The sequence below is a fragment of the Pleurodeles waltl genome, chromosome 5 (assembly GCF_031143425.1).
Source record: "Pleurodeles waltl isolate 20211129_DDA chromosome 5, aPleWal1.hap1.20221129, whole genome shotgun sequence".
NCBI lineage: Eukaryota > Metazoa > Chordata > Amphibia > Caudata > Salamandridae > Pleurodeles > Pleurodeles waltl.
The window spans coordinates 7,314,542-7,339,357 of NC_090444.1; the positions used below are offsets into that span (position 1 = coordinate 7,314,542).

Genomic DNA, 24,816 nt, shown 5'->3' on the forward strand with positions numbered 1-24,816 from the left:
GTTGGAAGGGGCCATATCAAGTGATACTAACGACTACTACTGCTGTGAAGTGTGCGGGAATCCTGAACTGGATCCATGCCAGTCACACGAAAAAGGTGACATGTCCAACTGATGAGGAAGTTGAGTTGTTGAAAGTACCAACAACAGAGAAGGAAGTCTCAGGGCCGGAGAGTGATCGAAGGGCAACTGAGACAGAAGGAGAGCCCGTTGAGGTCGGCTTGGTCATTCCAGTAAGAGACGAAGGAGAAGAGATCCAGAGGGGTGACGGTGAGCCTATCTCAACTGAGGCAGCAGGAGAGCCTGATCAGAGGGAGGTTCTCCCAGAAGCAGACGATTATGGAAATGAACTAGAGCATTTGTCAGACCCAGAAGGCGAAGGAGTTGAGGTGGAAGAGAGTCAGAGTGTCCAAACTCCTCCTGAGCAAAATGCAGGTCCATCAAGAGAAAACACCACAGAGCCAGAGGAGGGCAAAGGGTTGCCACAGGAAAGATCAAAGGCCAGAGAGACACTGAAAGAAGACAAGTGGCCAGAATTGCAAGTGAAAACGGGAGAAGTGGTTGTGGAAGATGTAAAAGAGGAAGAAGTTGATACAACAGGGAGAGAAGATCTAAGTGAAGGAGAGTTGCAAGGTGATTGCAAGTTGAAGAGAAAGAGAGTAGCAAACAAAGTACGCAGGTCCTGAATGGGTGTATCCAACAACAGCTGAATGGCAACAGGAGTTCTTGGCGTTTTGCTTTAATCGAGAAATTCCAGGTCAGTACTTTGGTACCTGAGTCTGGCCGAAGAGACTGAATTGGCATAAGAATTGAAAAAAAAGAAGAAAAGAAAGTTGAGAAAAGAGACAGAGAATTTACGGGATGAGACTTTGAAAACCTGAATTGACTTTTGAAAACCCATTTTGACAAGCTGCTAACCTGAATTGACAAGGATCCTGGGAGTGAAACAGAGCTGTAAATATTTGCTTGTTTTGACTTTGCTGTGAGAAAAAATAATTCTAACCATCCTCTGTTGTTGTTTGAATTAACCATCCTTCACTTTCTGATTCTGGCTAACATTAGAGAGGATAATAGAGGGAGTAGATGTTGTAAATATTTGGGTGTTGGTTTGGGCATTGTGTGTGTGTGATATTCATTATGGTCGTGGTTGTGGGTATGACACTAATGGATTAGAGTGGGACTAACTATGCTACAATTCCTGAGAGTACCACTGCACTAACAGTTGGGAGAGGTTTGAGCTGGAAACATGATATTTGCATGAGGGAACTACCGCAAAAGGGGAACTATCCACTAACGTTTTCTATTGCTTGCTGAGTGAGTATGTTGACACAATGGATGCGAAAGATTGTTTTGTGTATGCAGATTCCTGTTTCGGTACAAGAGGGGGTTACCTATCATAGTCTACCACTAACGTATGGGATAAGTTGTAGTCTGTTACTAACAAGATTCTATGATAAGGAAGAGATTCAATACTTCTACTCGAATTATGATCTTGTGTTTTCTTATGTGCCTATCATAGAGGATTTGAGTGGGGTAGCTAGGTACTATAGCATAAAGTTAGTTAAAGGATTCTTTGAGGTGACATTAACAATTAGTACATCTTATGCCCACCGCAATAATTTGACATGCTTGCTTAGACCTGTAGAGAAAAGCTTTTTAGAGCACACGGAAGATAGAAGAAGGCCATTGAAGGGTAAACTAGAGAAAGGATTACAGCAACGGGCGTTTGCTAGTAGTGAAGGTTAAGGTGCAATTAGAGAACAAGGGAAGCTAGCTTTAGATTCACTACATGTAGGGAAGCTTTGCATATCTAGGCCGAAGTCATACTATGACAATGTGTTTGTGGGAATGAGTGAATGTAAGCATGTGTTTTTGTTTCAGAGTAAATGGACGTTCATGTTAAATGGACAGGATCCAGCGATCCCCGAGATCTATTATATATGTGGACTTAATGCTTATTACCGTCTTCCAAAGGGATGGTATGGGACATGTTATTTGGGGATAGCTTTCCCAAAGATATATCAACTTGACGATTTGAAAAGGTTACCGAAATTGTCTGAATTATATCGTATTAGACAAAAGAGAGAGACTGCTGCTGGTGTAGTAGGAGACATATTTGGGGCGATAATTCCTTCAGTGGGAGTTATCTTAAACTCCATAAACATTCAAAAGTTGTCTACTATTGTGGATAACATGCTGACAAACTATTCAGGGGCTATACTCCTGATGGATACTGAACTTGCTGCGGACAGGGCTATGACTCTTCAAAACAGGCATGCTTTAGACATTCTTTTAGCAAAAAATGGCAGAGTCTGTAAAATGCTCAATGAGCATCATTGTTGGGCTTACATACCAGATAATAGTAACGAGATTAGAAGTATGCTTACTAGCTTGACTAGGGATAGTACGGACTTGAAGGAATTGAAAGAACCAGGTGTTTGGGAAAAGGTTGGGCCATTTTGGGCCATTCCTTTGAGACTTTGCCGTTTATTCGTCCTGATACTCTAAATCATCCTTTACCTGATACTTACTTCTCCTCCAAATGAGGGAAGCTCTCATTCCTTAGCTATGCCATACTGAGACTTTGCCCTGTCCTATCTTTGCTGATGATGAAAACGACTGATGTCCTGAGGACGAAGACTGACGCTGTTTGCTGATCTGTTGGATGGGTAACTATCTGATGCAAATTGTAATTGACTGTTTGCCTTTTCTTTCTAGGTACCAACTGCTCTTTTGATAGAGGCCATAGTTAGATGTTTTCCAAATTTGTGTTTGCTAAAATGTTTTGCATGAAGCCCAAAATGCTGATGCTAATTAGAGGTTAGTTACGGCGTTCACAAATATCCTACGCAAATAGACAAATGACTGAGTTCTTGCTTTGTTGAATCATGCACTACTGAGACTTTGCTAAGTTGCTTTTATTGGTGACGTGTTAATACTGAATGAATATTCTCTATGCATTGATTAATTGCGTTCTAATTGCAAATCTGAAGAATTACTAATGAAATGAATTGCTAATGAGATTAACAAAATTGACATTAGATTGTAACTAATAGGGAAATAAATATCCTAACACTTGACTAAATTGGTGTGGTTATTCATGACGGAAAGGTCATGGTGTGTTCAACTTATTGACTCTCATTAAAGGTCATTGATTAGCTTGATGATTAGTTATTGCGATTGTTATTGAGATATTGATCTATTGATTTGTGATGTCAAAAAGACATCTGGTACTGGGAAGTCCCCGAATGTGGTCCAAAGGTTTATCGACCTAGGCGTGTCTCCTTGTAAATTTACTTATCAAGGCTCTGACATGCTATCACGGGTGCTTTCCAAAACACCTGTGATTCCTACGATCTTTAAATTCCACACGTGGACCCGTGGGGTATTCTAACCACAAGTAATCAATATAACTTCAGGAAGGTTTGAAAGAATCTAAAAATCCTAAAACAAAACCTTTCATTAGTGGGATTATAGAATAGGTCTAAAGCCTCCCCAGCAGATCTAATATTTAACCACAAGTAGAGGGGTTTTAACCATAAATTCCGCTGAGCAGTTAAGACTAGGCAAACAAATAGAATATGCTTGAGATTCTGCACCCCGCCCCCCTCAAGTCTAATCAGAATAAAGAGACGCCTCACTCAGTGAAGGAGATTCCATGTCAGGTAAGGCTAAGCCACTTTCGGAGTCACTGACTTAATTAAATTAATCGAGGTCTCTTTTAGGGAGGCACAACTCATAATCCATCATAAAGCCTTTACACCATGTCACCTCCTTCAAGGTTTTTTTTTAAGAATAGTAAGAGGTATCGAAGTAATAAAGTCCGGGCCCAGCTCGAGAAGCTATACTGCGCAAGTGTAATTTCTAAAAAACCTGGATTTCTTCTCAGATTATTACAAATTTCATTGAAAGCCAGGTTTCTTAGTGTAGATTCCTTGCTATGTACGAAGCAATGTACCCTCCGGATCACCGTCGCCAGGCCCTGCACAAAGATATTCTTAACGCCAAATTCAAGCCTTAGAGCTGCCACAGAGGCTAAGTTATTACAAGAGGCCAAGCGTCTTAGGTTCTGGCCTTCTATCTTATCAAGAAAGACCCAATAGTCTATGCATTTTATCGCAATAGGGTAGCTGGGATCTTTACTTGATAAGCTAAAATGTGAGAAATGGTGTTTACCAACTGCATTAAAAAAATGCAGCTAAACCTTGTGCATATGAGAGAGACTTGCTGATCTTATTGTAAATATGATGTTGATCGCTTAACAAAGCCGAAAAGATTTTACCTAAAATCCGATATGCATTTACCCACTCTAGCTTGTGTTGCCCCAAAAGACCAGGCGAAATTAATTTTCTTTCCAGTTTTTTTCCATGTAAAGAATACCACTTGAGATTTAGATGTATTAATTCTCAAGTGGTGCTGCATAGAATAGGAATTTAGATTAGGCCCTTCTGAGTAAGATCAAACACGACCATGTCATCGCATATAGTAGGCAGGCGATAGGTCGACCACCTACCATAGGTGCATAACCATCAGCATTCCGAAGGACGTTGGGGAGGTCATGAATATATAGGTAGAATAGCAATGGTGCCAATATGCAACCCTGCTTCAAACCATTTTTTGTAGGAAATTTTGATGACAAGCCCTGCTCTCTACCCATTAGGATTTAACACCAAGTTGAAGAGTGCAAGGCTATAACCAATTGCTTCAGGGTAGGCGGGACACCCAGCTTGTGAAGTTTCCACCACAAGGTCTTCCTATCCACCTTATCGAATGCGGTAGAGTAATCAATGAACGCATCATAGACCACTCCACCCCTGATCTGAACAAGTTTTTCAATTATTGTTTGCATTATTAAGATGTTATCTAGGGTGTTATGAGCCTTTCTGAAGTCTACCTGTTCCACTGGGAGAATAGCATTTTCCTCCACCCAATCAATGAATTGCGATAGAATACTTTTCACAAATATCTTGCCTGTTGCATCCAACAGGGCAATTTGTCGGTAATTTAAGGGTGCCAATCTATCTCCCTTTTTATATAGGGGGAGAATAATACTCCCAGTCCAAGAGTCTGGGATTCTACCTTGAGAATAGCAGGCAAGGAATACCAAGTGGAGAAATCTTGCCCAAAGCAGAGGCTCCCGTTTGATGAATGACATCGGGATCTCGTCGGGGCCCATGGCACCAGATGAGCGCATTGAGCTTATGATCCCATCTATCTCAGACACCGAGGGCGAACCACCATTGACCATTTCCCTATACCAGCTTATTGCCGGCACCACTTTCCCTGGGTCCATGTCCCAATTTTCTGCATAGAGGGCCCGAATATACACCCTCCAGTCGTCCTCTGTGATTTCCACATCCATCAGAAATAACAGCCCAGAATTTGCTAGGATTTCTCATCACAGCTGCTTCCCTCAATGCGATCCACCTGTGATCAGCCTCTTCGGATGGCCAGTTTCACCTGTGCTGTTCTTCTCTTAAGGAGAGATATTTTCCTACTCCTTTCCATGGACTTCCAATCAAGCTACCGCCTTACCAATTTATTAATTTCTCTATTCAGTTTTAAGAAGGAAAATTGTACTTTTTTTGTTGGGGGGGTTAATACTCTCAGGCTGGTTACCAGCAATAATGTGTCTCATTAATTTGCGGAAAGATTTTAAGGAGGACCTGATCCAAATATCAATATTTCCTACTATGTTTTCAAGAAATGGTTTCAGAGATGTTTTTTTAGCTGTAGACTAGTATGTTCTCCTATTTTTTCCCATTGATGCCAAGGTTTTCGCCTTTTATGGACCAAGAATCTATCGCGGCTAGCTGAATTTTTAAGGTAAGTCATATGGTCACTGAGCGAGGTATCGATAATTACCATATCCTTCACTGTTTGAGCGATATTATACAAAAGCAAATATAGTCTATGATAGAACTACTCATAGGGGTCTTATGAGTATAGGATGCGGGAGAATCAGAGCAAAAGCGCCCATTTAGTATGATACCGCTAAGGTTCCTCAAGCCTTTCAATAAATTATATCCCCTTTTATCTGTCCTAATACTGGGGGGAAAAGGATGGGCGGGATATTCAACGCCTTGTCCCTTTCTGTGTCACAATAGATATAGAGCGAAGAATTTGAATTTTGACAATTTAAATCCCCTGTAATTATTAACTCAGAAATATTTCCTTGGGCATAAATTTGATTAAACATCTGTAGAAGAATAATTTCGGGAGGAATATAGGCATTTACAATAACCAAGGGAGTTTTCCTGCCCTTCTCCCCGCTTAGATGGACTCGCACTATTTGGTAGAGGTTTGTTGTGACAGGAAGTCTAACAAATTCCCATTTATGTCTATTGCTTAATAGCATAGCAATGCCCCCTTTTGCGTGCCCTTTTTTTTAGAGGGCTGCACTTTTTTACTAAGGACCGTATAGCCAGGGCAGGAAAAAAAAAAAAAAAATTCGGATGAACACCAGGTCTCTTGAATGCACATCAAGTCAGTCTTAAATAAGCAAATTTAATGTAATTTTCCTGAATATTTCCCTATTCCTGCAGCATTCCAAGAGACCATAGAGATATCAGGGTTGGTGATTAGACTGAGTTAACTTACCCTTCGCCTGGGTACTGTTTAATGCCCTGCCAACCAATTCCAATTTTCATGTTCAGGGCTCGTAACCTTCACCACCCTTACACCCTGGAACAGGGACACTTGCACAATTTCAGAGGATGAAGGACATTTCCCCCAACAGTCCGGATTATTGTCCGTGGGACCTGAGTCATGAAAAGAGTGCTGCCCACCAAGATGCATTATCTTATCCCAAACTGGGGTCACATCAATGCCTCTACGCTGTAATTGTTCCCAATTAGATTTAAAACAGTTTTAGAAGAAAACCAAACTTTTGCCTTACACCCACCTATACTTTGATCAAGAAAAACCCGCACAATATCACTACTCTCGATCAATTTGAGTTCTTCTATTTCCGAAAAACATGACAGTAAATACAATCGGTTTAAGATTAAGTGAGTATCAAATATGGTCAAGAACTCAAGACTATCAGGTGACACCTTAAACCTATTAAAATCATTCTCCCTTCTGGATATTTATCCAACATTCTGAAAATCAAATGTGGAGCTGGAAACAGGAGCTTTTAAAAACACTTTACATGGCAAATAAGCATCATTTAGACCAGACACACCACATGGCAACACCGGGTGATATATCTTGTTGGTGACCTTGAGACGAGTCCATGTCTGGCACTAGCTGTGTAACAGGTAGGACATCTGCATTCCTGATCTTATAGGGCCCCATTCTCACACACCCGGAGAGCCCACGTACTCCCCCCTCCTCAAACTTGACCTTCCTAGCCATCTTTTTAGTGATTCACCGATTCCTTTTTTCTCCCGCCTTTTTTCCACTTATCTTACTCATTTTTCTCATTTTAATGGCCTTTTCTGTCGGGTTCCTGTTCACCTCAATCAGGTAGAGTGATCATTGGGAAGAAAAACTTGAAATGGGACCGCCCGAGGATTTAGGGCAAAGTCCCAATTCAGAGAGTCATGGATCACCGAGGGAGGATTACTCGCTGTAGCTGGGCTGGAAAACAGGTTGCCCAGAGAATGCACAATACTCTCTTGTGTAGCAGGATTCAATAGCGTTGAAACTACTTTGTCCAACTGTGGGTTTCCCGCCTGGGTTCCTTTTTCGGAAAGAGTGGACACGTCACCTATGTTCGCTGGGTCCCCATCAACCAGGGAGTGCAGAATTGACCTATTCATATTTAGTCCCAGTGTTTGACATGCACCCTTTACAGTCTTCATAGCAAACTCATCTACAGAATGAATCATATTTTTTTTTAATTAAAAGAACCTTCAGTATGGATGCTAAAATGTCTTCGGTGTGATCAGAGTTTTTTACTGATTTTTCAAGGAGTTCCAAGATCGACAAAAGGATTCTTTCAACGCACCTAAATGATTCAGAAAGGACTATGGCCCTAATTACGACCCTGGCGGTTTTCAACCGCCAGGGCCGCTGGACGCGGAGGCACCGCTGACAGGCCGGCAGTGCCCCGCAGGGCATTCTGACCGCGGCGGTTTGGCCGCGGTCAGAAAGGGGAAACTGGCGGTCTCCCGCCAGTTTCCCGCTGCCCCCTTGAATCCTCCAAGGCGGCGCAGCTCGCTGCGCCGCCGAGGGGATTCTGACACCCCCTACCGCCATCCTGTTCCTGGCGTTTCGCCCGCCAGGAACAGGATGGCGGTAGGGGGTGTCGCAGGGCCCCTGGGGGCCCCTGCAGTGCCCATGCCAATGGCATGGGCACTGCAGGGGCCCCCGTAAGAGGGCCCCACTTTGTATTTCACTGTCTGCTTAGCAGACAGTGAAATACGCGACGGGTGCCACTGCACCCGTCGCACCTTCCCACTCCGCCGGCTCGATTACGAGCCGGCGTCCTCGTGGGAAGGTAGTTTTCCCCTGGGCTGGCGGGCGGCCTTTTGGCGGCCGCCCGCCAGCCCAGGGGAAAACTCCGAAAACCCTCCGCGGTCTTTGGACCGCGGAGCGGTATTCCTGCGGCACAACATTGGCGGGCGGCCTCCGCCGCCCGTCAATGTTGTAATGAGGGCCTATATGTTGATCCGGAGGGCAATTAGTAAAGTTCCCAGTGCAGGCACGATCCGGAGTTTCTGAGGTCCTTAAATCTAACAGGAAATGGTCCGAAGGAGTACTACTAAAACGTTTTAGCACAGGGGAGCAAGATTTAGATTTAACTAATGTGGGCGTCAATGGAAAGGAGGAGGGAAAGATTCTTGAACCGTGCACCTCATCCCGGTCAATGTCGGGGAGGGTAAATTCCTGTATTTCAGTTTGATGGACCCCACTTACGAGAAGTGGGTAGGAGACATCCACTGAACACCACCCATTGGGAGCGCACTGATCCATCATGGGACTTAGATCCTTACCCTCATCTATTCCTTGGGGAATATTGTTGTTGGTGCCGTCATGATTTCCTCCCTTACCATCCGATTCCTCACGTGGATCTCTTTGGACAAATGGAAGGATAGTATTCAAGCTTTTTATATTCAGGTGGAGAATACCCTTATTTCTTGAGGGAGTGGATTTGTTTTTTTTACAGGCCTGGCTCCTTCTCATGCATTTAGAGGTCATCGTTTTTAAGTACTGACCCTTTTCTATTTTGTTTTTTTTCTTTTCGTTTTTTTACCACTTTGCTCGCTACTCCATGCTCCAAACAGACCTATGAATGCTTTTGGAAGTTTAAAACTTTTAGGGCTCCACGAAGTCCTGGTACTGGTTACTGGTACTGGCTACTGAAAGGATCCTTTCTAGCACGCCTCCCGTGCCCACACCAACTCAACTAAATTCAGTCCTCGAGAGCATCTTTCTCTTGGTGCACATTGCTGGTGCACGCTAGAATGCAGTTGCGCCCCGGCCTCCACGAGCCACGAGCCTCGAGCCTCCAGCAGTACACCAGTACATGCAGTCCACATCACAGCAAAGCAAGGCAGGGAGGAGGGGAGGAATGAAGAAGAGAAGGTGCACACCTCGGTACCTTGATCAGAGTCTCCCCTACTCGCACGGCTCCCTGCCGCGTCCTGCTGACCTCTGCCCGGCTCTCTAGTCCGTCCAGAGTGCTGCGGTGTCACTTGCCCCATCAGTGCCCGACTGGAGCCTCTGCCCCTCTCTCCCGCTGGCTCGGTGCCCCGGGTTGGCTCGGCGGGCCCGGTCCGGGGGTAGAGAAGGGTGACTCCCCCTCTCACGTCCACAGCAGAGATCACACACCGCACCAGCGTCTCCTGTAATCTTGTCTACAGGGTCTCCACCCACATTCAAATTATTACTAGCTCCGGATGATTCCATTGCACAGAACTAGCTTTATTACAGAAAAGTTTGGAGACCCCTTTCTAAAGTCAGACATCGTGACTGACACTTGATTGAACGGGTTATAAATCTGAGCTATATTTACAGTGGTCTAGGCGCTATAGAGAGAGAGTGACATCAGGGATAACCAGAGCAGGGTTCTGTAGATATCATCTCAAGCACAGTGGGTCTGGGCATTCTCCCAACAGTAATATCCACAGCACAGCAAGCTATGGCCCTGAGCAGAGCGGGCAAGGGTGCTATCAAGAGCTAACTGATCTAGGCGCTATCGACAGCAGTCAGAGAACAGGAATATTAAGGGAACAATAAGGTAGGACCCAGAGCAGAGGTAGATGCTATCCAGTGCAGCGGGTCTGGGTGCTAATCCACAGCACAGCAAGTGTAAGTGCTATGCACAGCATGGTGGTGCTACCTATGGCAGAGCAAATGCAGGGGCTATGAAGAGCACTGTGGGTCTAAGCGCTACCTACAGCAGAGTGAGTTTAGGAAGAATTCATAACAGAGACGAGTGTCAGTGCTATTAATGAGACAGTGTGTGGACTGTAAGGCTGTTATAAGCTGCTGTTATTAGAAGAAGAGCTGTGGCAGTGGCTAGGAGCTATCAATAATATACAGACTGAGTGTTCACATGAACTGAGTACCTTAAATGTCATCAGGAATAAGATTTATCAAGGCATTGATTCAAGAACTAAGCATTATTTGTAATGGATAAGTAAAGTGTGCCTGAGGAATACGTTGAGTGGCCTTACGCTGAGGGACGCTGTATCCAAACCTCTGAGTCACCAAGTAAAATCAACTACATTACCTGCAAATTATAGGCCTTATTTTGGCATTTCAGGGATGACAGATTGAGGGGCTGTGTTGTGCTTTTATTTTATAACACTATGGGTGAGGTGCCACGTGATATCATTTGCTATGATGCCGCCTATTGTATTTTTCTACTTGACACAATTAACTGTGAGAACTGCTCTGTTTATAGTCCTGGCCTCACAGCAGAGAGCTTCTCCTTAAATGCAGTGTATAATACGTGTGTCCCATCTGAGTCACAGCAGAGTACAAGGGACCCTCAGATGTGCCTGTGAATTCTGTCTAGCGCCTCTATTGTGTCTTAATCTCTTGCACCCACACCTCTCGTGTCCCCATCGCTTACACCCACACCTCACGTGTCCCCAACTCTTGCACCCACATCTCTCTCATGTCCTTATCTCTTACATCCGCACCTCTCTTATGTCCGCATCTCTTGCACCCACACTTCTCTTGTGTCCCCATCTAATGCACCCACACCTCTCTCATGTCCCCATCTCTTGCACCCACACCTCTCTCATGTCCCCATCTCTTCCACCCATACCTCTCGTGCCCCCATCTCTTGCACCCACACTTCTCTTGTGTCCCTATCTCTTGCACCCACACCTCCCTTGTGTCCCCATCTATTGCACCCACACCTCTCTCTTATCCCCATCTCTTGCACCCACACCTCTCTCATGTCCCCATCTCTTGCACCCATACCTCTCGTGCCCCCATCTCTTGCACCACACTTCTCCTGTCCCCATCTCTTATACCCACACCTCAGATCTCTTGCACCCACACCTCTCTTATGTCCACATCTTACTCCTGCACCTCTCTCGTATTACCCATCTCTTGCACCCACACCTCACTTGTGTCCCCAACTCTTGTACTCACACCTCGCTCATGTCCCCATCTTTTACACCCATACCTGTCTTGTTCCCAGTCTCTTCCACCCACACCTCTCTCATGTCTGCATCTCTTGCACCCACAACTCTCTCACATCTGCATTTCTTACACCCACACCTCTCTTGTGTCCACATTCCTTACACCACAAACGTGTCGTGTCCATTTCTTGCACCTACACCTCTCTCGTGTCCATCTCTTCCACCCACAACTCTTGTGTCCCTATCTCTTACACCCATATGTTGTTTTACTGTGGCTAAAGTTATTAGCCCTATCGGTTAACACAGGGCTAGTGGTATCTACCCCAGCTCGTCTAACTCCTGAATGGAACTACCTAACTGGCTCATTTAAGGTATCAAATTACCCTCGGCATTAAACCGAACCTGATGCTTAGGCTGTTAGCCCAGAAGGCAAGCTTCAAAGGTGAAGCCACCTTTGTGAAGGAAAAAGCACCAACGCCCTTATGGAGGATGCCTTTTGTTCCTGCAGACAAAGTGGAGACAGGGTCAAGGAGGGACAACTCGCCCTCCATCAGGTTCCACCATGGGCCACTAGCCCTCTGGTAGCGACACCTCTACGGTCGTCTACTAAGCTCCTAACAACCGAGGAAGGGACATGCCATCTTGAAAGGAGCAGGAATGTGGCGCTCTGAAATAACCAGTTGTCACATATCACAGGACCTTCGTCACTAGGTATGGGGGCACCTAATAGCCCATTGCTTAGTGACCAAGTAGTCCCCTCAGGACAATACCCTGGGATAAATAAGGCACTCCTGTCACTCTGAACCTGAGATCACACTGAAATTGGAGAAAGGACAGAAGGACTGTCTGGCTGCCCTTGGAACTGTACAAAGAGAGTCTGCACCGTCTGAAGGACTGCACCTGTTGCACTTTGAGCTAACAAAGACTGGACTGCGTCTGAGGTTCCTGGCTCAGGGAAAAGTTGATTCCCAGCCCCAACCTACAAGTTACTCCAAGAATCAGTCGGGCTGACCTTCTAGAACCAGCTCCAGGGACAGAAGAGCTGATTTGGCCCAAACCGACAAGTTGGTAGCCACTGCAGAAGTTTTGCCGCTACCAGTGACCGGGCACACAATAGGACAAATCCGAGACAGTCAGAAGTAGCACTCGACCGTTGACCACACCACAACCAGAGAATAGTTTAAATATCTTTTGCCTGCATCCCTCAGCATCAGGACTTTTCCCCTAATGTCTATGTTGGTTGTCCTGAAAAGTTTGGATTGTGCTTCAAAAATGCTATGGTGGCCAGGTAACTGTCCAAAGTGTCCACTTTGGCCTTCTGGACCTCTGACCTGCCAGAACCAGCCACCCAACCTGGGCCGGAGTATCCTTAATAACTGTTCCAAACTTTTCAAAAGTTTTCAGAGTTTTTGTTGATCAATGCTTGCTTCTAAAAGTGATGATATCTTCTAAAATCTGTATCTCCAGAACCCTCAGATGGACCTTGTTCCATCAATCAGGATTTACAAAGTGCAGCAAATCTCCCATGAGGGTCTCAAGGCGCTGGAGTTGCTAGCTTCTTCAAGGTGCTCTGTTCATTCAAACAGGCATGTCTTGAGCCCCTTTCTAAATTACTGGAGCGGTGTAGCATTCCTGAGGTGCAGAGAAAGGTCGTTCCAGGCTTTGGCTGCCAAGTGAGAGAAGTGGTGTCTCCGCTGTAGGATTGGCGGATCCGGAAGGTGTCAGCGAGGAAAAGGGAGATGGACCGCAGGTGTCAGGTTGGTTGGTGGAAGGTCAATCATTTGTAGATGTATGGTGCACCTTTGTTGTGCAGGGCTTTGTATGAGTCCGTGAACATCTTGAACTGGCATCTCTTCTCGCTCGGGAGCCAGTGTAGCTTCTTGAGATGCGGAGTGATGCAAGTCCGTCAGGGGATAGCAAGAATGAGTCCTGCCGCTAAGTTTTGTATTATCTGTAGTGTCTTCAGGAGGTGTGCAGTGGTTCCGACGTAAGGAGTGTTACCGTAATCCAGCCTGCCGTTGTTGGCCAGGGGGGTCATATAAATGTTCAAGAGAGTGGGGCTGATGGACAATGCTTGTGAGATATTGCAGATGATCTCCTTGGTTTCTGAGGTAAATGGTAAATGGTGGGAGATGGATTCTCCGGGTTCTTCCAGTGAGGTATGAGGCGAACCATTTGAGGGCATCTCCCTGGATTCCGATTAAGTGAAGTCTGTTGATCAAGTTATAGTAGGTTGCTGACAGGTCCAGGTGGATGAGGGCTGCTGTTTCGTTGTGGTCTAGGAGGGCCCTGATGTTGTTGGTAGCTGCGATCAGGGCTGTCTCAGTGCTGTGGATGGCTCAGAATCCGAATTGAGAGGGATCCAGGAGGTTGTAGTTTTCCAAGTGTTTGGTAAATTGCTGGTTGATTGCCTTTTCTAGAACCTTTGCCGGAAAGGGGAACAGAGAGATGAGCCAGTAGCTCTTGAAATCTGCTGGGTCAGCAAATGGTTTCTTCAGGAGGAGCGCCACTTCAGCGTGTATCCAGTCTTCAGGGATGTAGGCTGTGGCGATGGAGGCGTTCAGGACTTTCTAGAGCTTGCGCTCGTCTTGCTACCGAGGCTGAAGATGTGGTGGAGACATGGATCCGTGGGTGCTCCTGAGTATGCGGAGTTCATGATGGAGATTGTGGCTTGAGTTGTGAGAGGGTCTCAACCGGTGAGCAACTGTTGTGGGTTTGTGTTGCTGTTTGTGAGTAGGCTGATGCTGTCAGCGCCAGGGGGTTTGAAGTTCTTGTCAATGGTTGAGATCTTGTCATGGAAGAAGTGTGCCAGGATGTCATACAGCTCATGGGAGAGGGTGGTGATGTTCCCGGTGGCTGCAGGGTTGGAGAACTCCTTTACGATGGTGAAGAACTCCTTGCTGTGGTTTGTGCTGGCTTCTATGCGGTCTGCTAGAGCTTTATTCTTTGTTACTATCAGGTACTGGCTGAGTGCTGTTTTGAAACTGGTATCTAAAAATTCATTAAAATATAATCTATTTTTATAAATTGGTGTCTTCTGTCTTTCGTGTGTTATTTCTTTCTTATTTTGTTGTGGTGTTAAATGCTTTACACATAGTTCCTCTGCTAAGTCTGACTGCTTTTAGCCACAGCTACCCAGTGTTAGGCTTGAGTTTAAGTAAACAATTCTGACTGGATTCAAGACGGTATTTGTGAGTGCACTGCAAGATAAGGCCCGCACCCATATCATATAGTACATCCAGATCCTCACACTGGTGGCAGCAGTGGGATCCATAACTCGGGTTTAGCTGTACCTTGCAATTAATAAGAAGCCAACCTGAGAGGCCAACCAAACCTGCTGATCTTTAGAAAGCATCTAAAAACCTGGCTTTTTTCTCTCCCTCTATAGTTACCTTGGATTATGTGCCGCCAGCAGTATAGCTCTTGTGGACGCTAATGCCATGATGCCCTCAGGCATTCATCATGCTTTACAATATCAAATCAAATCAAATAAGTCAGTGACCACTGAAAAAAATAACCAAGTCAACATTGAGAGAAAGTTTTTTCTGAGACTGCCAAGTTCTGTTTCAAGGTGCCTGGGCTCCAATAAGAACATTATTTTGCCAAAAATCTGCAAAGATGGGGAGGCAGGGAGTCGACTTGGCCACCTTGTTCACATTGAGGATGAATGAAGAAAGAGCACTGTGCAAGGAAAGGAAAGTTTTTCCAGGTCTTTCTGCAAGAAGGAGGGGCTGGAGAAAGCCCAGAGAGCCTCAGAAGAAGCCGGAAGGAACCAGGCTCAACTGGAGGAAGGAATAACCCCTAAGAGTGGGCATGAGGAATAGAGCAGCACCCACTCTGACCCAGAGGTGGACCCTGAGTGTGGATGCCTCAGTGAGATCAAGAAACATATGTAAAGGACACATTATGGACATATTAAACATTATTCAAGAGATTGATTTTGATCCAAATACAGATTTACTCATGACTCTGGACTTTGAGGCCTTGTACACAAGCATCCCTCAGGAGGCGTCCCTAAAAGTATTAGAGACTTTACTGAATAAGGTAGCATGGGACTCCATCACACCCATAGACTTTGACCTCGATGATGCACATATGGCCCTTAGCCGAAACTACTTTAAATTTGAGGAACAATTCTACCTACAGACACACTAGACATCAATGGGCAGCAAGTACACCTCAACCCTAGCACGTTTCTATCTACACAATTTGGAAATCATACACATCCTTAATAGTGACAACGCGTTCAATATGAACACAAAAATCTGGAAACAATGTATTGATGACATTTTTGTCACCTAGAAGGGGAATGAAGCAAGAAGCCTCAGAATTCACCAGATGGATTAACGCAAGAGATGAATTCTTAACATTCAATATAACACTGGAGAAGTCTTTCTTTCCTCGATTTCCGCATAGAAGCACAATACACCAGCCTAAAAACCAAGGTGTATAATAAACAGACAGACTGTAACAACTTTCTAAGATACAATAGTTTCCACCACAAATCTCTGGGGGATAATTCACCAGTGGGCCAGTTCCTAAGATTAAGGAGGAACTGCACCAAGAACAATGACCATGAACAGCATGCAAGATTATTCACCGGCAAACTAAAGGCAAAAAACTATCCTTTGAACCTTATAAAGGCGGCCAGAAAAAGAGCTGGTATTATTGCCAGACAATCGCTCCTACAAACCTGAGAAACCAAAGAATGAACGCCTCATTGATTTTACCACTGATGGCACACATTTCACCCAGATGAAAAAATAAGGACTAAACACTTGACAATCCTCACGTCTGGTTCCCTCAATTTTCAGAAACCAATATTTTCCTTTAAGCATGGTTGGCAATTGAGGGATTCACTTGTGTACACAAAACCAAAACCATCCCAAACCAAAAAACCACCACACAGTCTATATAGAATCTGCCCCCAGGTTTAGGACATTACTCGTGTGGCCACTGCAACATCTGCTCCCACAGTAAGGAGGCGAAAACAGGTGAAAGACTTAGATCTGGATTAAAAACACACTGGACACCGAAGCAACATACCAATCGTGATTCGATTAATGTGGTCTAGATGCGGGTCTGCCCTTGTGGATTGAAATATGTTGGCATGACAATAAGGAAGATTCGTAACCAAATCAACGAGCAGAGAAGTCCCTTCATGTGAAAATAAAAACCTAATACTTCACTTTTACTGTGATTGATAAATTATCAGCCTATACACCAGAAAATACTCTGTTCTATTTTGAGCAATGCTGAATCTCAGCTCAAGAGTTCTGAACGATGATGTCCAATGGTCCCAAATCCTAGGAAGACACAGATAATCACACACAAAGAAGTCCGCACATGCGAATGATACACAAAGAGAACCTGGGATATCCAGTCTCTATCGGGTTCAGAAAAATGTGTTTCCTGTTTTGCTATAAAACCCCATATTGAACCCAGATAGTGTGCATGTACAACCAAGCCCGCACACAATACCCACTGTGCACGGCAGCACCAATAACCATTAACTGCACATGTACAGTGCACTCATTGAGTGGACCCTCAGAAATTATCAAACATATTATGGGACACACATCTCAAAGTAATGCAGGAATATCAATAAGTAGTTAGGCATTACATAGTTAGTGCGACCTGTGTAAGAATAAACTCAATTCCCCACAAGCCTTGCCCAAAAAATGGAATTAGCTCCACACAGATAAGGGAATAGCGGGGAAAAATAATGATTAGTTATCATTAAGGGGGGCTGTTTGAATAAGGAGTCCAAAATGAACCAAATTCCAAGGCAAAATACTATTTTTATAAATGCACACACAACATATGACACACATCTCCAAATATAGGATAATCGCGACATTCAATCAGTGGACTACCAGAAGCACATCCAACGACTAGGAAGACTTCAACTCCCATGAGCCAAGCGCTCAGCGTGTAACGTCTCTAAATGCTTCTGCGTCATCTCATTACAATGAGCTTCCACTTGCCACATTCTCCATGTAAATTTTTTTTTTTTTAAACTGACCACACGGACACACACTATTCGGCGCTATTATGGTACCACATATTTTTACAAACCTTCTATAGTACCCAGTCAAGCCGAGGAAGGCTCTGACTTGGGTCTGAGTCTTTGGAGCTTCCCAGGTCAGAATTGTCTGGATCTTAGGCTGGAAAGGTTGTACATGGCCTCCACCTACTTGGTGGCCCAAGTACACTACAGACCCTTCCCTTATCTGGCACTTACTTGCCTTGATAGCCAGCCTTGTCTGTTGAAAGCTTGTAACACTGTCCCATCCCGTAGCCTAGGTAAAGTTTGAGTGGGGAGGAGTTACTGGCCCAAAGAAAGTAGCTGTATCCCCTGTCATCGAAGTGGAGTGTCAATTGGGCAACAACCTTGAAACTTCTCCCTGGGCAAAGGTGGAGAGAAGGACAGAAGCAGCAATGCTGGGTCTCCCTGCGTGGGCTTGTGTCTCCACTAGAGCACAGAAGGCAAGGGCTCATGGATCCTGAAACTGTGGACCCTATCCGTGGTCCCAAGAGGAAAGGCCGGAAGCTTGGCAAGAATTCTTCAAAAAGTCCACAGAGGCAGCAGAATCCTAACCCTCGGGAGGAGGGCCTGGTCTCTGAAGAGGAGGTTGCTGTTTTGAGAGACTTATAAGAACACCAAGGAGCAGGAAGTCCCTCCAGAGAGGACTTGAACCAGGGAGAGAAGATTTGCCCCACTCTTGAAGGGCTGAGACACTGGACTGTCAAACAGGTAGAAGGAGATATCAGTAGTACCCATAAGGAATACTGGAATAAGGGATCCTGTACAATGAGGCAAGGGCATGGGGCCCCAAACCAGGAGCAGCCAGGAGAGTGGTGGTCCCCCAACAGTACAGAGAGTTCCTTCTTAACATGGCCCATGACATGCCCCAAGATGGACATTTGGGATGGATCAAAACATGGGGCAGGTTGGTCAACCATTTTTATTGACCCCAAATGTCTTAGAAGGTGAAGGAGTTCTGTCGCTCCTGTGTCATCTGCCAAGCCAGTGGCAAGGCTGGTGGAAAGCCAAAGACTCCCATGATACCACATCCTGTGGTGGGGACTCCCTTTGAGAGGGTGAGGATTGAAAATGTTGGTCTCCTAGACCCACCTGCCACCTCTGTGCAGAGGTTTATTCTGGTGGTTGTGGACCATGCCGCCAGATAGCCTGAAGCAATTCCCCTTAGGACAGTAGCTAGAGCCTTACTTGGTATTTTTACCAGAGTGGGGTTTTCTTAGGAGGTTATTTCAGATAGAGCCACAAACGTCATGTCTACCTATCTGAAAGCTATGTGGAATGAGTGTGGTGTGACTTATAAGTTTACCACACCTTACCATCCACAAGGCAATGGGCTTGTTGAAAGATTTAACAAGACCATGAATGACATGATTATGGGTTTACCTGAATACCTCCGGAGAAGATGGGATGTTTTTCTCCCATGCCTACTGTTTTCCTACAGGGAGGTTCCTCAGAAGGAGTAGGTTTCAGTCCCTTTGAGCTACTCTTAGGACATCCTCTCAGGGGGTCACTTAAGTTTGGTCAGAGAAGATTGGGAGAGACATCTCAAGGAGCCCAAACAGAACATCCTCGATTACGTATTAGGCCTTTGTTTCAGTATGGCAGAATACATGAAGAAGGCACACAGAAGCTTGGAGGCCAGGCACGAGCTTGTCAAGCACTGGTATGACCAAAAGGCTGCTACAGTTGAATACCAACCTGGATAACTGGTGTGGGTGTTAGAGGGTGTGGCACCCAGGGCCCTCCAAGACAAATGGATTGGGCCGGACCCCATCCTGAAGAAGAAGGGGGAATTGTGAGAAAGTAGCCTCTTTCTAGCCTTGTTACCCCCACTTTTGGCCTGTTTGTGAGTATATGTCAGGGTGTTTTCACTGTCTCACTGGGATCCTGCTAGCAAGGGCCCAGTGCTCATAGTGAAAACCCTATGTTTTCAGTATGTTTGTTATGTGTCACTGGGACCCTGCTAGCCAGGACCCCAGTGCTCATATGTTTGTGGCCTATATGTATGTGTTCCCTGTGTGATGCCTAACTGTCTCACTGAGCCTCTGCTAACCAGAACCTTAGTGGTTATGCTCTCTCTGCTTTACAAATTGTCACTAACAGGCGAATGACCAATTTCACCAATTCACATTGGCATACTGGAACACCCTTATAATTCCCTAGTATATGGTACTGAGGTACCCAGGGTATTGGGGTTCCAGGAGATCCCTATGGGCTGCAGCATTTCTTTTGCCACCCATAGGGAGCTCTGACAATTCTTACACAGGCCTGCCACTGCAGCCTGAGTGAAATAATGCCCACATTATTTCACAGCCATTTTTCACTGCACATAAGTAACTTATAAGTCACCTATATGTCTAACCTTCACCTGGTGAAGGTTAGGTGCAAAGTTACTTAGTGTGTGGGCACCCTGGCACTAGCCAAGGTGCCCCCACATCGTTCAGGGCAAATTCCCCGGAGTTTGTGAGTGCGGGGACACCATTTCACACGTGCACTATACATAGGTCACTACCTATGTATGGCGTCACAATGGTGACTCCGAACATGGCCATGTAACATGTCTAAGATCATGGAATTGTCACCCCAATGCCATTCTGGCATTGGGGAGACAATTCCATGATCCCCCGAGGCTCTAGCACAGACCTGAGTACTGCCAAACTGCCTTTCCCGGGGTTTCACTGCAGCTGCTGCTACTGCCAACCCCTCAGACAGGTTTCTGCCCTCCTGGGGTCCAGCCAGGCTTGGCCCAGGAAGGCAGAACAAAGGACTTCCTCAGAGAGAGAGTGTTACACCCTCTCCCTTTGGAAAAAGGTGTCAGGGCTGGGGAGGAGTAGCCTCCCCCAGCCTCTGGAAATGCTTTGATGGGCACAGATGGTGCCCATCTCTGCATAAGCCAGTCTACACCGGTTCAGGGATCCCCCAGCCCTGCTCTGGCGCGAAACTGGACAAAGGAAAGGGGAGTGACCACTCCCCTGACCTGCACCTCCCAGGGGAGGTGCCCAGAGCTCCTCCAGTGTGCTCCAGACCTCTGCCATCTTGGAAACAGAGGTGTTGCTGGCACAATGGACTGCTCTGAGTGGCCAGTGCCATCAGGGGACGTCAGAGACTCCTTCTGATAGGCTCTTACCTTTCTTACTAGCCTATCCTCCTTCCTAGGTAGCCAAACCTCCTTTTCTGGCTATTTAGGGTCTCTGCTTTGGGGAATTCTTCAGATACCGAATGCAAGAGCTCACCAGAGTTCCTCTGCATCTCTCTCTTCACCTTCTGCCAAATCATCGACCGCTGACTGCTCAGGACGCCTGCAAAACTGCAACAAAGTAGCAAAGACGACTACTGCAACCCTGTATCGCTTATTCTGCCGCATTCTCAACTGTTTCCTGGTGGTGCATGCTCTGGGGGTAGCCTGCCTCCTTTCTGCACCAGGAGCTCTGAAGAAATCTCCCGTGGGTCGACGGAATCTTCCCCCTGCAACCGCAGGCAACAAAAGACTGCATTACCAGTCCTCTGGGTCTCCTCTCAGCACGATGAGCGTGGTCCCTGGAACTCAGCAACTCTGTCCAAGTGACTCCCACAGTCCAGTGACTCTTCAGTCCAAGTTTGGTGGAGGTAAGTCCTTGCCTCCCCACGCTAGACTGCATTGCTGGGTACCGCGTGATTTGCAGCTGCTCCGGCTCCTGTGCACTCTTCCAGGATTTCCTTCGTGCACAGCCAAGCCTGGGTCCCGACACTCTAACCTGCAGTGCACAACCTTCTGAGTTGTCCTCCGGCGTCGTGGGACTCCCTTTTGTGTCTTCAGGTGGACTCCGGTTCACTCCTCTTCCAAGTGCCTGTTCTGGTACTTCTGCGGGTGCTGCCTGCTTCTGTGAGGGCTCCCTGACTTGCTGGGTGCCCCATCTGTCTCCTCATCCAAGTGGCGACATCCTGGTCCTTCCTGGGCCACAGCAGCATCCAAAACCCTAACCACGACCCTTGCAGCTAGCAAGGCTTGTTTGCGGTCTTTCTGCGTGGGAACACCTCTGCAAGTTTCTTCACGACGTGGGACATCCATCCTCCAAACGGGAAGTTTCTAGCCCTCTTCGTTCTTGCAGAATCCACAGCTTCTACCATCTGGTGGCAGCTTCTTTGCACCCTCAGCTGGCATTTCCTGGGCATCTGCCCACTCTCGACATTGTCGCGACTGTTGGATTTGGTCCCCTTGTTTCACAGGTACTCAGGTCCGGAAATCCACTGTTGTTGCTTTGCTGGTGTTGGTCTTCCTTGCAGAAACCCCCTATCACGACTTCTGTGCTCTCTGGGGAATATAGGTGCACTTTACACCTACTTTTCAGGGTCTTGGGGTGGGCTATTTTTCTAACCCTCACTGTTTTCTTACAGTCCCAGAGACCCTCTACAAGCTCACATAGGTTTGGGATCCATTCGTGGTTCGCATTCCACTTTTGGAGTATATGGTTTGTGCTGCCCCTATACCTATGTGCTCCTATTGCAATCTACTGTAACTTTACATTGCTTGCATTACTTCCTTTTGCTATTACTGCATATTTTTGGTATTGTGTACATATATCTTGTGTATATTTGGCATCCTCATACTGAGGGTACTCACTGAAATACTTTTGGCATGTTGTCATAAAAATAAAGTACCTTTATTTTTAGTATAACTGTGTATTGTGTTTTCTTATGATATTGTGCATATGACACCAGTGGTATAGTAGGAGCTTTACATGTCTCCTGGTTCAGCCTAAGCTGCTTTGCCATAGCTACCTTCTATCAGCCTAAGCTGCTAGAAACACCTCTTCTACACTAATAAGGGATCACTGGACCTGGTACAGAGTGTAAGTACCCCTTGGTACCCACTACAAGCCAGGCCAGCCTCCTACAGGAAGTCACATACTTGATGGACTTAGGTACCCCAAAGAGCCCTCATAAGGTGATACATGTGAGCAGGATCTAGTTACATGGTGATAGAGCAGATACCGCAATGTTCATGGTGACGGATGGTGGAGAAACGGAAGAAAGTGAACCTCTCCCTGTCCTGATGTCAACCAATAATGAAGATGGTTCAGAGGAGGGAGTAGTTCTCTCTTCCATCCTGACAAACGAGCAGCAGAAAGGCTGTTTCAACTTGCTTGGACAGTTTGCTGCACTGTTCTGCTTGACTCAAAACACAAAAGGAGGGGAGAGGAGATTTACAGACCAGCAAGAATTGACTCCCCAATATAACATTATTAAACACAATAGAACTCCTGTGTCTAAACTGAAAGTAAAAATGCTTTTGTATACAGAATAACCAGGGGGAGAAAAAAATGTACCTTTTCAAAGACGGTTTTCCTGCAATGAAAACATGCAAAGTAAACACTGAACTACAGTGTTGTGCGTCTTGTTACAGACGCAGCTATTTAAATAATGAGAAAAAAAGGATATTCAAGAGTTATAGAACTCTGGATACTCACCACCTCAATCACAAACAATAAACACTGACAACTGAACCTCCTATACCCCTCCCCCCCCATCAATGCCTGGGTCCCACCCACACGGACACATTACACTTACATCACATTTACTCACCAGACGAGAGCACATGCAGTGACCCCCACCCACAAGACCCCTGTCACGTGGGTGAACCCACAGACAAGCTAACACCAGAGCACGAACACAACACATAAAGTGGTAAATGTGTGTTAAACAAACATCACATTCCTTCAAAGCCACTGTAAGATGACATCACACCCAATACCTCATCATGGCAGCTACTAATATCCACCTCACAAGGATGAGAGGCTGAGACAGCCCTGCTGGTGTCAAAGGCTGAGGATCTGATCACGAGTGGCCCCTTTTAGGTGCAATAGTTATTGTACCGGATAAAACCAGGGACCGAAGTATATGTAGAGGTGAAAGATAAAGATGGAACATGCGAAGGGGAGGAGGGAGGGAGAGAAAGAGGAACAGAGGGGGGGAGATGGAGGGGGAGAAAGAGGAGGCGAGAGGGGAAAGAGGGAGGTGGAGGGAAGGAGAGAAAAATGAAGTGTGTGTGGGGAAGAGGGACGGGGGGCAGAGGGAAGAGGGTGAGGTGAAAGGAGACAAAGAGCGAGAGCGTTAAAGAAGGAGGGAGAGAAAGAGGACATGTGTGGGAGGGAGGGGAAGTGACGGGAAGAGAGGGAACAAAGGGGAGGGCAATTTATACCACTACAGTCGTGCACTATTATTTTTTGTAGTTTTACAAGGTATCGGAGCGCTTCACATGAGCAGCAGTTCCATTACACAAAGATGCATTCAGGGTTGGTAGGATACGTGATTTGCCCAGAATCACAGGGTGTGGAACAGACGCCGAGACTCGAGCCTGGCTCCCCCGTTTCAAGGTCGGCAGCTCAGGCCCTTACACCACAATTACATCCAAACAGGAGGAAACAAACCCCCTCACTCACCCTCCCACCCCGACAACTCACTCACCTGCAGCAGATCACACAGCGACAACTCAACTGCAGCAGATCACACGGCGACAAGTCAGTCACCTGCAGCAGATCACACGGAGACAACTCACAGTTCACACGACAGAATACACATGCAGCAGATCACACGGCAGAACACACATGCAGCAGATCACACGGCGACCACTCACCTGCAGCAGTACACACGGCAGAACACACATGCAGCAGATCACACGGCGACCACTCACCTGCAGCAGATCACACGGCGACCACTCACCTGCAGCAGATCACACGGTGACAACTCACCTGCAGCAGATCACACGGTGACAACTCACCTGCAGCAGGTCACACGGCGACAACTCACTCACCTGCAGCAGATCACACGGCGACAACTCACTCACCTGCAATAGCTCCCTTCACACAGCACTTCTGGGTGATAATAATTCACTGTCTGAGTCCATCCAGGGCTTGAGTAGTGGCCCCCATCCCTGCCATTACCAGTGACCTCGGAAGTAATCCATCCAGTGGATGGCGAAAGGATGAGGAGGGAGGGCTAAGGGGGCGGAGCCTACAAAAATAAATGCTTGTCTTTTTAAAAAATCCAGGAATAAGCGTTCAGACGTCATTATAGACACATTTTCTACATTAAGGGAGATCTTTTAACATGCTGACCCCAGACTCTTCCACAAACACTGACTGACAGGAGTGAAAACACAGATGTGTTCAGCTGCAGTTCGGCGAGAACAGAAACAAGAAAAGCTGAAAATAGACAATAAAGACGGTTTTTCGTCGCCAGTTATTT

General features: G+C 46.2%; 1 protein-coding gene across 1 annotated transcript in view; it reads right to left on the reverse strand.

Annotated features, from left to right (window-relative positions):
• LOC138295230 (zinc finger protein 850-like) overlaps nucleotides 1-24,534 on the reverse strand; it is a 43,655-nt gene extending 19,121 nt beyond the window's left edge. The window contains exon 1 of the mRNA XM_069233411.1: nucleotides 24,416-24,534. The gene's annotated coding sequence lies outside the window, so the exon portion shown is untranslated. The remainder of the gene's footprint in view (nucleotides 1-24,415) is intronic.
• Between the last annotated feature and the right edge of the window lie 282 nt (nucleotides 24,535-24,816).